Source organism: Ranitomeya imitator, chromosome 1, assembly GCF_032444005.1.
Source record: "Ranitomeya imitator isolate aRanImi1 chromosome 1, aRanImi1.pri, whole genome shotgun sequence".
NCBI lineage: Eukaryota > Metazoa > Chordata > Amphibia > Anura > Dendrobatidae > Ranitomeya > Ranitomeya imitator.
Window position 1 is genome coordinate 1,204,451,721 of NC_091282.1, and position 13,544 is coordinate 1,204,465,264.

Sequence of the window (13,544 nt, forward strand, 5' to 3'; positions counted from 1 at the left end):
TGCATGACAGGCTATATTTGTCATGCCGTGATGGACATGGAGGAGATATTTTCAGAACTCCAGGTGGAAGACTGCGGCTGGGCTGAGATCCCACTTTGTCCGGTGTGGATAGGTTGCTGGGCCCCATACCTCACTGCTGTACAGCAGTATAGGGGTGATGACGCTGTCAAATATCTTAAGCCAGACTCTCACAGGTGGTTTGAGTTGGTACAGTTGACTTCTGATAGTGTAGAATGTTCTGCATGCTTTTCTTTACAGGGCCTCTGCTGCTTGCTTGAGGCTCCTGGTTTGGCTTAGGTTCAGAACAAGGTTGGTATAGCTGCTGATCACCTCCAGCATGGAGCCATGTAATGTGAGGGAGGGAGTGGGGTTTTGTTCTGGTTTCTTTTCTGAAACACCACGACTTTGGTCTTCTTTTGGTTTATGGGTTTACTGTATCCATGTGGTGCTGAATGTTTCCAGCACTGCCAGGCTATCTTGGAGGCCTATTGTCACGACTCCCGGGTATTACTGCTGAAGGGAGAGCTGCACGCCACAGCAAGGGAGCTGAGAGCAGAGCGATGGGGAACTCACTGGGTAGCAAACAGGACCTGAACCACGTGACAGGGAAGGAGGTGGTCGAGGGCAGTGCCAGACGCCGGGGTGCAGAGGAGACGATATACACTGGAGAGTAGATAAACGTGCCAAGATCAAAACCAGGAGATAATGAGGTAACCAAGGGGTGAGGCAGATGGATGATCAGAAAGGGAGCCAAAGGTCAGAAAACCAGCAGAACAAACAAGCAGAGTAAAGCGGGAGAGCAAAACAAGAAATTGCAAACTGAGCACACACTCAAGGGGTCAGACACACAGACTAAACAAAGTATAGCTGACAGGGAATCCTAGTCTAGAGTGTGTATAAATACCCCTCCCAGATCCAATGAGAGGCCAGCAATATTAACCCTGAGAGAGCAGGACATGAACCATGTCCTATACCATGACACCTCTCTTTGTTGGGGAGAGAAGCAGGAGGTCATCTGCATAGAGCAAGAACTTCACCTCTTGGTCATGCAGACTGAGGCTTGGGGTGGAAGAGGATTCCAGAGCTGCAGCCAGTCTATTTATGTACTCTAGATGTTGAATTGGGTTGGGCTCAGGCTGCATTTCTGTCTGATCCTGCGGCTCTGCCTGAAGAAAGTCGTCCTTTTCATGTTCACATTCATGCTGCAATGGTTCTCAGTGTATGAGCTCTTGGTGATGTCATAGGTTCTGCCGCCTATTCCGCTCTCCAGGATTTTCAGGAACAGGCCGGGGTGCCACACTGATTCTAAAGCCTTCTTAAAGTCCAGAAAACATGCAAATATTTTACCTCATTTTTTGCTGTGGAAGTGGGTCTTGATGAGTATGTGCAGGGTGTAGATGTTGTGGTGGGTCTATGTCCATGGCTGACACCAAGAATTTTTGGGCCCCATACTGGCAACATTTTTGGGTCTCCTTGAGACTCTGCCCAGGACACACCCCAGCTCCGCTTCCACCCTTCAAACCACATAATCGCGTACACGCCGTCACCTATGCATCACAAAAGAGGCGGAGGAATCAGGAAGGCAGCGACTCCGTAGCACCAGAAAGGCGCCTGCGCAAGATGTGTGCACAATACTTTTTCATTCCCTGGGGCTGGTGAGCAGAAGCACAAGATGGAGGCACAGACTGGGTCCAGGCTCACCCTCTGTACTTCTGCTCACCGGGCCCCATACAGCAATAAGGGCAGTAATGCCCTGATGGTGGCCCTGTCCATGTCTGTTATGGCGTAATCTTCCCCACTGCTGCCAGTGTGGGAGTTTAGTCTAGATCTCCCTAATGAGTCCCCCCTGAAGCGATCTTTCAGTATATACAGCCCAAGACTCTGGCACAGGTTCAGCGGTGTTCTGTCGCTTTTGTTCACAATTCTGTCATAGCTGTTTATTGCTGTCTGTACTGAGTCACTGTAAAAGAACTCATCTCCCAGTACGTATGTAATTCCATCAGGTCACATGTAGTCCTTCTCTGTACCGGTCCTGGCATTGAGGTCTCTACAGATGAGCACCCTGCCCTTAGATTGGAATTGGGCTGCCTCCCTCTTTAGGAAGTATGGGGATTCTGATACTCCGAGCACCACACCAAAACCACAGACTGTCTACCCTGGAAGTTTCCTGGGATACTTATCTCTAACACAGGAGTGGGGAGCTGAATTGAAACTTTCCATTCCAAGAAATGTAACCCTGGTTTACCATTCATCTCCGTATGGTAATAGTTGGAAACTGGACATTGTACTTGTGGTTACATTTAATAAGATTGTTCATAACGTTTTACAAAAGTTGCACTGACAGCCTCGTGGTAGATGCTCCACCAGAGGAAATGAAATGATTCTGCAAATTGCCCGTGAACTTCCCGTCTACATTTATTGAAGAAACCTTCAGAGACTGTCCGAGACCAATTTATCTACAAATTTCTATATTGTATATATCATGAAGGAATGTGAAATATCTGACCTTCAGCACCAAATGCCTTCTCCATATAAATGGAGTAAAATATGTTTATTATTCACTGCTGACAATTTCTCTTAGACTTCGAGATTTTTGAGCTCTACCTTTCAGAAGAGTTTTGAAGTGGAGCCAAAAGAAACAGAACCTATGAAAAATTCTCATCTTAGGCCAGCACAAGAGATCCTATATCTGTTTATCTCTTGGGTCCAACCCAAAACAGTATCCTGATATACATCAAGGTTCTAGAGTCGCCTACGCAGTTGAGTTATGAGCTTTCCAGCATTACATCTGACAGGCCAGAAATGATCTCTTTCCGGTGGGTTTGACCTGTTCTAATCAGATCCAGTAAATGGCTAGAAATATATATTCCCGACGACAGTATGGCATTTTCCATAATTCTGTTTGAAGACTTGTTGGAAGATGGTATCAAATCACAGCCACTCATTAAGAGTCAGACTGTGAAAGTCGTCTTACTTTTTGGCTATTGGCTCATATAGACGGGCCGATCCAGGTGCTTTTCTGGCCTATTAAAAATAGTCCTAATGCACAGAATGATCACTGATATGAACATTCCGTGAGCATAGAACATCACATTATTAGTAGTGATGAGCGAATTTGTTCGGAAAACGATCGCCAAACATAAAGTCGGCACAAATATGGCACATTCGGATTCGTGATCGGAAATAGGAGCAAAATTTTATAAAATCGGAAAAAATCGGTAACATTCGGGAAAAGTACAGGAAAATATTTGTGTTGCCACAAAAGTATTTTCAGCGCTTTAGCAACGATAATGGTGGAGTATCATGAGCGTTTGGCACGTGTTTGATGAGGGGAGGGGGTTTGCACAGCTCAGAGGTTCAGTGCTCTTGTAAATAGTAATTTTTTCTTTCCTAACTTTATGTGTGTACATTGCGGCTAGCCAATAAGGTGCAGGAGACAGCCACAATGTCCCTCTTCATTTAAAGAGTGGACATCTTGTTTTAGCACCATTTTGACACTATAACAGCGCTGGGAGGCTGCTCCTGACACTGGCACTGTTAGCAGCAAGATTTTAGCTGGTTAGCTAGGCGGTTATATATTAGTCAGATAGTGTTGCTAACTAGTGTCCAGTGTGACTGTTAAATTTACCTTCCAGTATTTTTGGGGGGGCCATTACTGATGTCCACAGACAAAGCCAGCAGAGCACGTCCTACAAGTGTGTAGCTAAATGTGAAACAGCCTGCAGTTTCCCAGATTGTAGCTAGTTAGCTAGGCGGTTGTATATCAGTCAGATAGTGTAACTAGATAGTGTCCAGTGTGTCTGTTAAATTTACCTTTCAGCATTTTTTTTTTTTTGGCCATTACTGATGTCCACAGACAAAGCCATCAGGGCCCATGTCCTACAAGTGTGTTGTGCACTGTTTCTATTGTGCTCCATGCATGACTATAGCATTCTAAAAAATATTTTTTTCACTAGTTAATCTGAAACAGTCTGCTGTATCCCACCTTGTCATTTAGTGTTGTGATGATAAGAAACTATCTGCAGATCTAAGGCACATTAAAAAAATTATATAATTTTTCAGTTGCAAAAAGTTAGACAGCCCGCTGTATCACACTTTGTCATTTTATGGGGTTGAAATTATGCTGTAGAGGACTGATCCAGAGGCCACCCAAAATTCTTGTGTTCCTAACGTCATACATTAAGGGGACCTGACTTAAATAAAATAGTTTGTAACATTTAGTGCATTATAGGGGCCTGATCAAGAGGCTACTGACCCAAAAATTCTTCTGTTCCTAGTGTCATACAGTAGGGGACCTGACATTAAAGGGAACCTGTCACCCCGTTTTTTCAGATTGAGATAAAAATACTGTTAAATAGGGCCTGCGCTGTGCGTTACAATAGTGTATGTAGTGTACCCTGATTCCCCACATATGCTGCGAAATACATTACCAAAGTCGCCGTTTTCGCCTGTCAATCAGGCTGGTCTGGTCAGGTGGGCGTGGTGACATCGCTGTTTCTTCCCCAGCTTTCCGTTGGTGGCGTAGTGGTGTGCGCATGTCCAAGTGCCGAATCCACTGCGCGCAGGTGAAGAAAAAGCGCGTGATGTGCGCTATTACCCTTGTCATCGGTGGGTCGGCCATCTTCCTGAGGCCGCGCATGCGCAGATGGAGTGCTCTGCTGCACGGGGCTTCAGGAAAATGGCCGCGGGATGCCGCGCGTGCGCAGATGGAGATGGAGATGGATTGGCAAATTCGCCACTGGTGCCCTGTGCTCTTCACAGATGAAAGCAGGTTCACACTGAGCATATGTGACAGACGTGACAGAGTCTGGAGATGCCGTGGAGAGCGATCTGCTGCCTGCAACATCCTTCAGCATGACCAGTTTGGCAGTGGGTCAGTAATGGTGTGGGGTGGCATTTCTTTGGAGGGCCGCACAGCCTTCCATGTGCTCGCCAGAGGTAGCCTGACTGCCATTAGGTACCGAGATGAGATCCTCAGACCCCTTGTGAGACCATATGCTGGTGTGGTTGGCTCTGGGTTCCTCCTAATCCAGGACAATGCCAGATCTCATGTGACTGGAGTGTGTCACCAGTTCCTGCAAGATGAAGGCATTGAAGCTATGGAGTGGCCTGCACGTTCCCCAGACCTCAATCTGATTGAACACATCAGGGACATCATGTCTTGCACCATCCACCAACGACTGTCCAGGAGTTGGTGGATGCTTTTGTCCAGCTCTGGGAGGAGATCCCTCAGGAGACCATCCACCGCCTCATCAGGAGCATGCCCAGGCGTTGTACAGTAGGGAGGTCATACAGGCACATGGAGGCCACACACAATACTGAGCATCATTTCCTTGTCATGAGGCATTTCCACTGAAGTTGGATCAGCCGGTAATTTGATTTTCCACTTTGATTTTGAGTATCATTCCAAATCCAGACCTCCATGGGATATTCATTTTGATTTATATTGATAATTGTTATGTTTTATTGTTCTGAACACATTCGACTATGCCATGAATACAAATTTGCAACTGGAATATTTCATTCAGAGATATCTAGGATGTGGTATTTTAGTGTTCCCTTTATTTTTTTGAGCAGTGTAGTTTGTAGAATCTAGTGTGTTATAGAGGCCTGATCCAGAGGCTACAATAAATTATTCTGTTCCTATTGTCATACAGTAGAGCAGGGGTCCCCAACTCCAGTCCTCAAGGCCCACCAACATGTCATGTTTTCAGGATTTCCTTTAGTCGTAGTACATACAAGGGACAAATACCACAACACCATTTCCAGACCACATATTACCACCACATAGTGACTGAATACTACAATATTGATCAGTAATAAAAAAAACAAAAAACACAATACTATCACCATAAGTGCCAGTATTCACAGGAGATCTGTACTTAGTATGCAGTGTCTGTGTAGAGGTAATACAGAGATCACTGGTGGTATTATACACAGGAGCTCTGTATATAACGTATAGGTAATACAGTGATCACTGGTGACATTGTACACAGGACCTCTGTATATAGTATACAGTGTACAGTGTCAGTGTATAGGTAACACTGACTCACCAGTGACGTCTCTAGGTGAAGTCCTTCATCTTTCATCCAGCACAGACCGCCATCATTTCTTCCAGCCAGGACTCGTTTCTGCAGGAAATAACACAGTTATCTCGAGCTCCGCTTGCAGAACACATTACTTAATTTTTCACAACTTCTACATTACACCACATGAAGAAAAAAAGGCGATATAGTGTCACTCTGCACAGTAACAGGACCGCCCCCCCATTTAAAACAGTATACTCAAAAAATAAATACATCACTGCAGTAATAATATCCCTTAATTAGCCCCTATGGCCCCGTGTGTCTCATTCCTGGCTCCAGCCATATGTTCTCCCATCCTGCACTCATGAGTATCCATTCTACACCATATGATCTCCCCATCCTGCCCCATCTGTCTCCATCGTATCCATCCTGCCCCATGATCCAATCCTGCCCCATGTCTTTCATTCTGCCCCGTGTCTCCAATCATGCCCCGTATCTACATTCTGCCCATGCCTCCAGTCCTGCCCCCAGTGTGTCCAGCAATCGGCCCCAGTGTGTCCAGCATATTACCCCCAGTGTGTCCAGCATATTACCCCCAGTGTGTCCAGCAATCTGCCCCAGTATGTCCAGCATATTGCCCCAGTGTCCAGCAATCTGCCCGTGTGTCCAGCATTGCCCCCAGACAGTGTCTCCAGCAATCTGCCCCAGTGTCTGACTTCAGCATATTGCCCCAATGTGTCCAGCAATCTGCCCCAGTGTGTCCAGCATTGCCCCCAGACAGTGTGTCCAGCAATCTGCCCCAGTGTGTCCAGCAATCTGCCCCAGTGTGTCCAGCATATTATCCCCAGTGTGTCCAGCATATTACCCCCAGTGTGTCCAGCAATCTGCCCAGTATGTCCAGCATATTGCTCCAGTGTCCAGCAATCTGCCCCAGTGTGTCCAGCATTGCCCCCAGACAGTGTGTCCAGCAATCTGCCCCAGTGTGTCCAGCAATCTGCCCCAGTGTGTCCAGCATATTACCCCCAGTGTGTCCAGCAATCTGCCCCAGTGTGTCCAGCAATCTGTCCCAGTGTGTCCAGCATATTGCCCCAGTGTGTCCAGCATTGCCCCCAGACAGTGTGTCCAGCAATCTGCCCCAGTGTGTCCAGCATATTACCACCAGTGTGTCCAGCAATCTGCCCCAGTATGTCCAATTGTCCAGCATTGCCCACAGTGTGTTCAGCAATCTGTCCCAGTGTGTCCAGCATTGCCCCAGTCTCCAGCATTGCCCCAGTGTATCCAGCATTGCCCCAGTGTATCCAGCATTGCCCCCAGACAGTGTGTTCAACAATCTGCCCCAGTATGTCCAGCATATTGCCCCAGAGTATCCAGCATTGCCCCCAGTGTGTCCAGCAATCTGCCCCAGTGTCTCCAGCATATTACCTCCTGTGTGTCTAGCAATCTGCCCCAGTATGTCCAGCATTGCCGTCAGTGTGTCTAGCAATCTGCCCCAGTGTCTCCAGCATTGCTCCAGTGTCTCCAGCATTGCCCCAGTGTCTCCAGCAATCATCTGCCCCAGTGTGTCCAACAGTCTGCCCCAGTGTGTCCTCCAGCATTGCCCCAGTGTGTCCAGCAGTCTGCCCCAGTGTCTCCAGAATTGCCCCAGTGTCTCCAGCATTGCCCCAGTGTCTCCAGCATTGCCCCAGTATCTCCAGCAATCTGCCCCAGTGTGTCCTCCAGCATTGCCCCAGTGTGTCCAGCAATCTGCCCCAGTGTGTCCAGCATATTACCCCCAGTGTGTCCAGCAATCTGCCCCAGTGTGTCCAGCAATCTGTCCCAGTGTGTCCAGCATATTGCCCCAGTGTGTCCAGCATTGCCCCCAGACAGTGTGTCCAGCAATCTGCCCCAGTGTGTCCAGCATATTACCACCAGTGTGTCCAGCAATCTGCCCCAGTATGTCCAATTGTCCAGCATTGCCCACAGTGTGTTCAGCAATCTGTCCCAGTGTGTCCAGCATTGCCCCAGTCTCCAGCATTGCCCCAGTGTATCCAGCATTGCCCCAGTGTATCCAGCATTGCCCCCAGACAGTGTGTTCAACAATCTGCCCCAGTATGTCCAGCATATTGCCCCAGAGTATCCAGCATTGCCCCCAGTGTGTCCAGCAATCTGCCCCAGTGTCTCCAGCATATTACCTCCTGTGTGTCTAGCAATCTGCCCCAGTATGTCCAGCATTGCCGTCAGTGTGTCTAGCAATCTGCCCCAGTGTCTCCAGCATTGCTCCAGTGTCTCCAGCATTGCCCCAGTGTCTCCAGCAATCATCTGCCCCAGTGTGTCCAACAGTCTGCCCCAGTGTGTCCTCCAGCATTGCCCCAGTGTGTCCAGCAGTCTGCCCCAGTGTCTCCAGAATTGCCCCAGTGTCTCCAGCATTGCCCCAGTGTCTCCAGCATTGCCCCAGTATCTCCAGCAATCTGCCCCAGTGTGTCCTCCAGCATTGCCCCAGTGTGTCCAGCAATCTGCCCCAGTGTCTCCAGCATTGTCCCAGTGTCTCCAGCATTGCCCCAGTGTCTCCAGCATTGCCCCAGTGTCTCCAGCAATCTGCCCCAGTGTGTCCTCCAGCATTGCACCAGTGTGTCCATCAATCTGCCCCAGTGTCTCCAGCATTGCCCCAGTGTCTCCAGCATTGCCCCAGTGTCTCCAGCAATCATCTGCCCCAGTGTGTCCTCCAGCATTGCCCCCAGTGTGTCCAGCAATCTGCCCCAGTGTCTCCAGCATTGCCCCAGTGTGTCCTCCAGCATTGCCCCCAGTGTGTCCACCATTAGGTTATCAAAAAACAAAACAAAAAAAAACAAACAGAGTCTCCTCACCTGACCAGCGCTCCAGGCGGCGAGCTCCCTCCAGCAGCGCACACTCGCCGGCGACTGACAATGACATCAGACGCCGGCGACGTGTGCGCTGCGGCCGACTTCAGCTGCCAGCCTCCAATTGGCTGGCGGCTGTTGTTAACTATTGACGTGCGGGCGCGCGCCCGCACGTCAATAGGAAACCGCGGCAGCGCCGGAAGGGGCCCGGTGAGCAGATTAGAAGGGGCCTGATGCGGGCCCCCTCTCTCTGCCCTCCGGGTCCGGGGGCACATAAATGCCGGCTGGCATTCACAGTCACACTTGGGTGGATTAGCAGAGGGTTAATCTGTGCGGTAGCCCAGGGGCCCCCCACATCACTGGGCCCTGGGCTACCGCCCATATTGACCCTCTGATAATCCGCCCCTGTGGAGGAGAGTAGGAGGTCTTGGGAGAATCGGAGATTACGTGAGGGAAGATAGTGGGAGATTAGTTCAGAGATACAGGGAGGGGATAGGTTGTGGATGGCTTTGTAGGTCAGTGTTAGTAGTTTGAACTGGATTCGTTGGTGAATTGGGAGCCAGTGGAGGGATTTGCAGAGGGGAGAAGCAGTAATGGGGAGAAGATGTAAATGCTGTCCTAGATGCCGATACCTCGTGCCTGTCTGATTGCTGCAGTGTCATGCTTCAATTTGTACTGTGGGTAAATTGAGGCCACTTTCCTGGTGTCTGTCCCTCATTTGATGTGTTTTGGCAGCTCTTGGGGCCGTTATAAGGTGTTTCTTTTTGCCTCCCATTGACATAAATGGCGTTCGGCTATGTTCAGCGAATAAGCGACGAATTAATTGGCAAATTTTGCAAATTCGGCAAATGTAATTCGAACCGAACATTCAAATATTCGCTCATCTCTAGTTATCGGCAGTACATGTCTCATTTTCACTGTGGTATGCCGGAAACTCACATGCCTTCTGCTGTGTGTTTCAGTCTGCCCCATCCAGTACATGACCATCACTGTGAGTTGAGTCTTGTGCTGGTTGTGAGTCATAGGGGAATGATGCCTAACTCTGCAGGAATTTGTATCCACCCTGTCCTGCAGAGATTTGCTTCCCCACCCTATAACCTGGTAGCAGGTGATATATTAGGAGACTCCACCCTCCATTCCTCTTCTGAAAGTTGGTTTCTAGCCTACTAACACCGGTTCATGCATATCACCCTATTCTGTATCCCGTTAATGATCCTGTGATACATATTGGCTTGGAACAGTGGGCGCCTACCTGATCGTTTGAATTAGTGGCTGCCCTAGTCTTTCCCTGTGCCCCGGATTACCACGAGATGCCAGGGTCATGTACATTGCTATGCTCCTATCTTAAACCTTATCGGTTCCCTTCTCTCCCAAGGGAGGTGTGAGGCTGAAGCGTATAGTATTATGTTAACCAGACAGACAAGGGGTAATACAGAGCAGGGATAGTTAAGCAAAACCAAATAGAAGAGGATGAGAATAAGTATGCAAACCAACCCCAAGCAGAAATCTCCTGTACAACTTTACAACACCTAACATATATTATGCTCCACATTAGAGTCCATTGTTCCACTTAACCACATTTTACCCTGTTTCTGGTCAGGACTGGTACCGTCCGCACTTGGTTGGGACCCCGGAACAAACAGTTCAGTTCTTTTAATAACATGGCCCATGTGGCCAGTTCACCACTGCTCCAACGGTCCAGGGGCATATAGTCCATGTCTTTCCGACCCGCCACTCCTTGGGTCCTGACATTTAGGGTTTTGCCCCTCCCTCCTATTTCCAGTCCACGGTCCCTTTAAATAATGTGTGCTGCATTTAACCTCCTGCAAATAAAATTCAGGTTAGCCAAAGACAATTTCACAGTTTAAAATACAGTCCTTGAAGCAGCCACACACAGTCCACATGGCACCGTCACTCTGTCAGGGTCTAAGTCCTGCAATCCAGCAGGGGATGCACAACAGGCACAAAGAAACTAGGAGGGGGAAAACAAAAACTTCTCAACTTTTCAACTGCTGCTGCTCCAACTGCGCTGTTTTCTTTACTTTACTGCTTTCATGGGGCTAGTTACAGTCACTGTCCCATCATGGCATCATAAGGGGTACTGTAGGAGCGTCCATTAGCACACGATGCTCCACTCTCCCTCCGATCCCGTTCATCATAAGCAGGGCTCCGTGCCCATGCAGCTGCAGACTTTGGCACCATGGCTTCTGATGCGACAAAGCAGGGAGCGGTGGACCCTAGCGGCTCATAGGGCCGGAGATGTAGCTCAGCTCGCGCCCTGTCCCATTCCAGAAACTCCCGCTTCTCCTGAGTCTTCCAAAGGGGGTAGCAAATCCACAACCACCGCAAGGAAGCTTCGGGGGCCGCTCCCCTTAAAAAAGGCAACCCGGTTACCCTCCTGTAGAGGCCTCTGGAACCGGAATGATGTCGCACTGACGAGCACCTTATCCAACATGCGGGCCTCCTGGATGAAGCTGTACCCACAGGACTGGTTAGTGTACACCGCTGGTCTCTTTGCCGACCATAGCACCTCCTTCTGGTCGACGCAGTTCGGCCCAGATCTCCCATTCCCTTTTCTTCTTCTCCACCACTCCTGCTATCCAGGCCGCCTGCCCAGGTGATGGAAAGAAACCCTCCTCCCGATATAGAGGTGGGGGACTAGAGGCAAGGGCGTCAGCAAAGACAGGTGTGCGTTCTGCGGTCTGGGACCAAGGGACTCTCACCGGCAGCTCCGCTGCAGCTGCTCTCCATCCGTCAGTTTCCTCCTCTGCTGCTGTGACCCTTTTTTGCTCAGGTGGGCTCGGCGTGGGGTCTTCCATCATGGCTTCCGGGTCTGGTGTCTGCGACTCGAAGTTGTCGTACTCCACATCCTCCCAGTTCAGACCCTCCAGGTCAGTGTCTCCTAGGCCATACTCCTCCGCCATCCAGCCATCAGGCCCCACTTCCGGGTCAGCTTCTACCTTCCGGGTGCCATCTTGCTCCTCTCCACCACGGCGCTCAGCTCCTCACAGCCGCCAGCACTTATCCTGGTGTCCAGTGGAAAACGATTCAGCCCACATGCCCCTTCAAATTCGGACACTCCCCACAGCCGTCCGGGGGAGGTCCTCTCCCGGGCCTTCTGCCATTCCCACTCAATCCGGCCAATTCCACCACAGGACCGAGTACAGGAGTGTGCCATTGCTTCCACCACCGCTGCAGGTGCTACGTTTTTTTCTTCCTTCACAACGCCCACCGTGAGTGGGCACAGCTTACAAGGGGACGCACCCAAAGCTCAGGCCACTGCCTCTGCCAGACAGATTTTCAGGCCACCATTGACTTAGGACGCCCACGATAGGCGAAGCTGTCGCCATCCTCGCACACCATCCAACAGTCTTCACATGTCATGGATGCTCCTTCTGCTAAGCTGTCCCTGGTATTTCCTATCAACGTGTAATCTGGCACCATGTCCCCCATTCCCACAGTTTTCTGGGTTATTACCGATCTAGCTGGTCCCTGGAGCTCCCCATCCACTTTTCCCATCATGGGCAAAACTGAAGGATGCCACTGCCTATCCTTCTCAGACCGTAGGTCCCGGACGTCACGGGAGTTACCCGAAGGCCTAACCGCTGATTCCCTCCAACTGCTCAGATCCACACGTGTTCCGAAGACAGACATATCACACTTCTCCATCTCCAATTCTTTGTTTTTCTCAGAATTCAGCTAACTACCTTCTAGAACAATTCTCCTCACACAGCTCTAGCTCCTCCCAGTAGCCCTCCTATTGGCTTAAATATTTAACTGTTACTAAACTATTTCTTATCCCATATTATTCTAATATATAACGCTATAGTGCCCCCACTGTCCTAAATCCTACTGTACATGACCCTTACTGAACACTAACCCTAACTGTATCACTACATATCCCTACCTCTATTCCTCACACCTAGAGACATATAAACAGTGGTGTAACTACCGCGGTCGCAGCGGTCGCCAGTGCGACCGGGCCCTGCAGGTCAGGGGCCCGGGCCCGGCAGGTCAGGGGCACCCAACACCATGTTGCAGTGCAAGAGATTCCTCCTGCACGGCAACAGTCCGAGGCGTATCTAGGGGGAGGGGGCAGACGGGGCACGTGAGAGACAGGAAGCAGCTCCAGTCATCATGCCGGGTGAGACTGTCAGCTTCTGCTCTGCAGCCCCGGGACAGAAGGTGAGAGCAGGGGGGGAGGTGCGGGACGGAGCCGCTTTAGTCAGGAGAAGCTGAGGAGCTGCGGAGCTGCAGAGCTGCAGCCGATTTACATCAGCCACCCCTGTACCAGAGAGGAGATTGTGAGTTGTGTATATGAGCTGGTATCGTGTGTGTGTGTGTGTGGTGTGTGGTGTGTGGTGTGTGTGTCAGGGACTTGTGTCCCTTGTCCCCGTGTGCCAGTCTCCCTTGCCCATTTGTCTCTGTGTGTCCCCATGTGCCTGTCTCCTTTGTCCCCTTGTGCTAGTGTCAGTCTCCCTTGCCCACTAGTCCCTGTGTGTCAGTCTCCCTTTCCCACTTGTCCCTGTGTCCCCTTGTGCTTGTATCCCTTGCCCACTTGTCCCCATGTGCCCCTTGTGTCAGGCTCCCTTGCCCACTAGTCCCCTTGTGTCAGTCTCCCTTGTCCCCTTCTGTCAGTCTCCCTTGCCCACTAGTCTCCCCTTCTCCCCTGCCTCCTAGC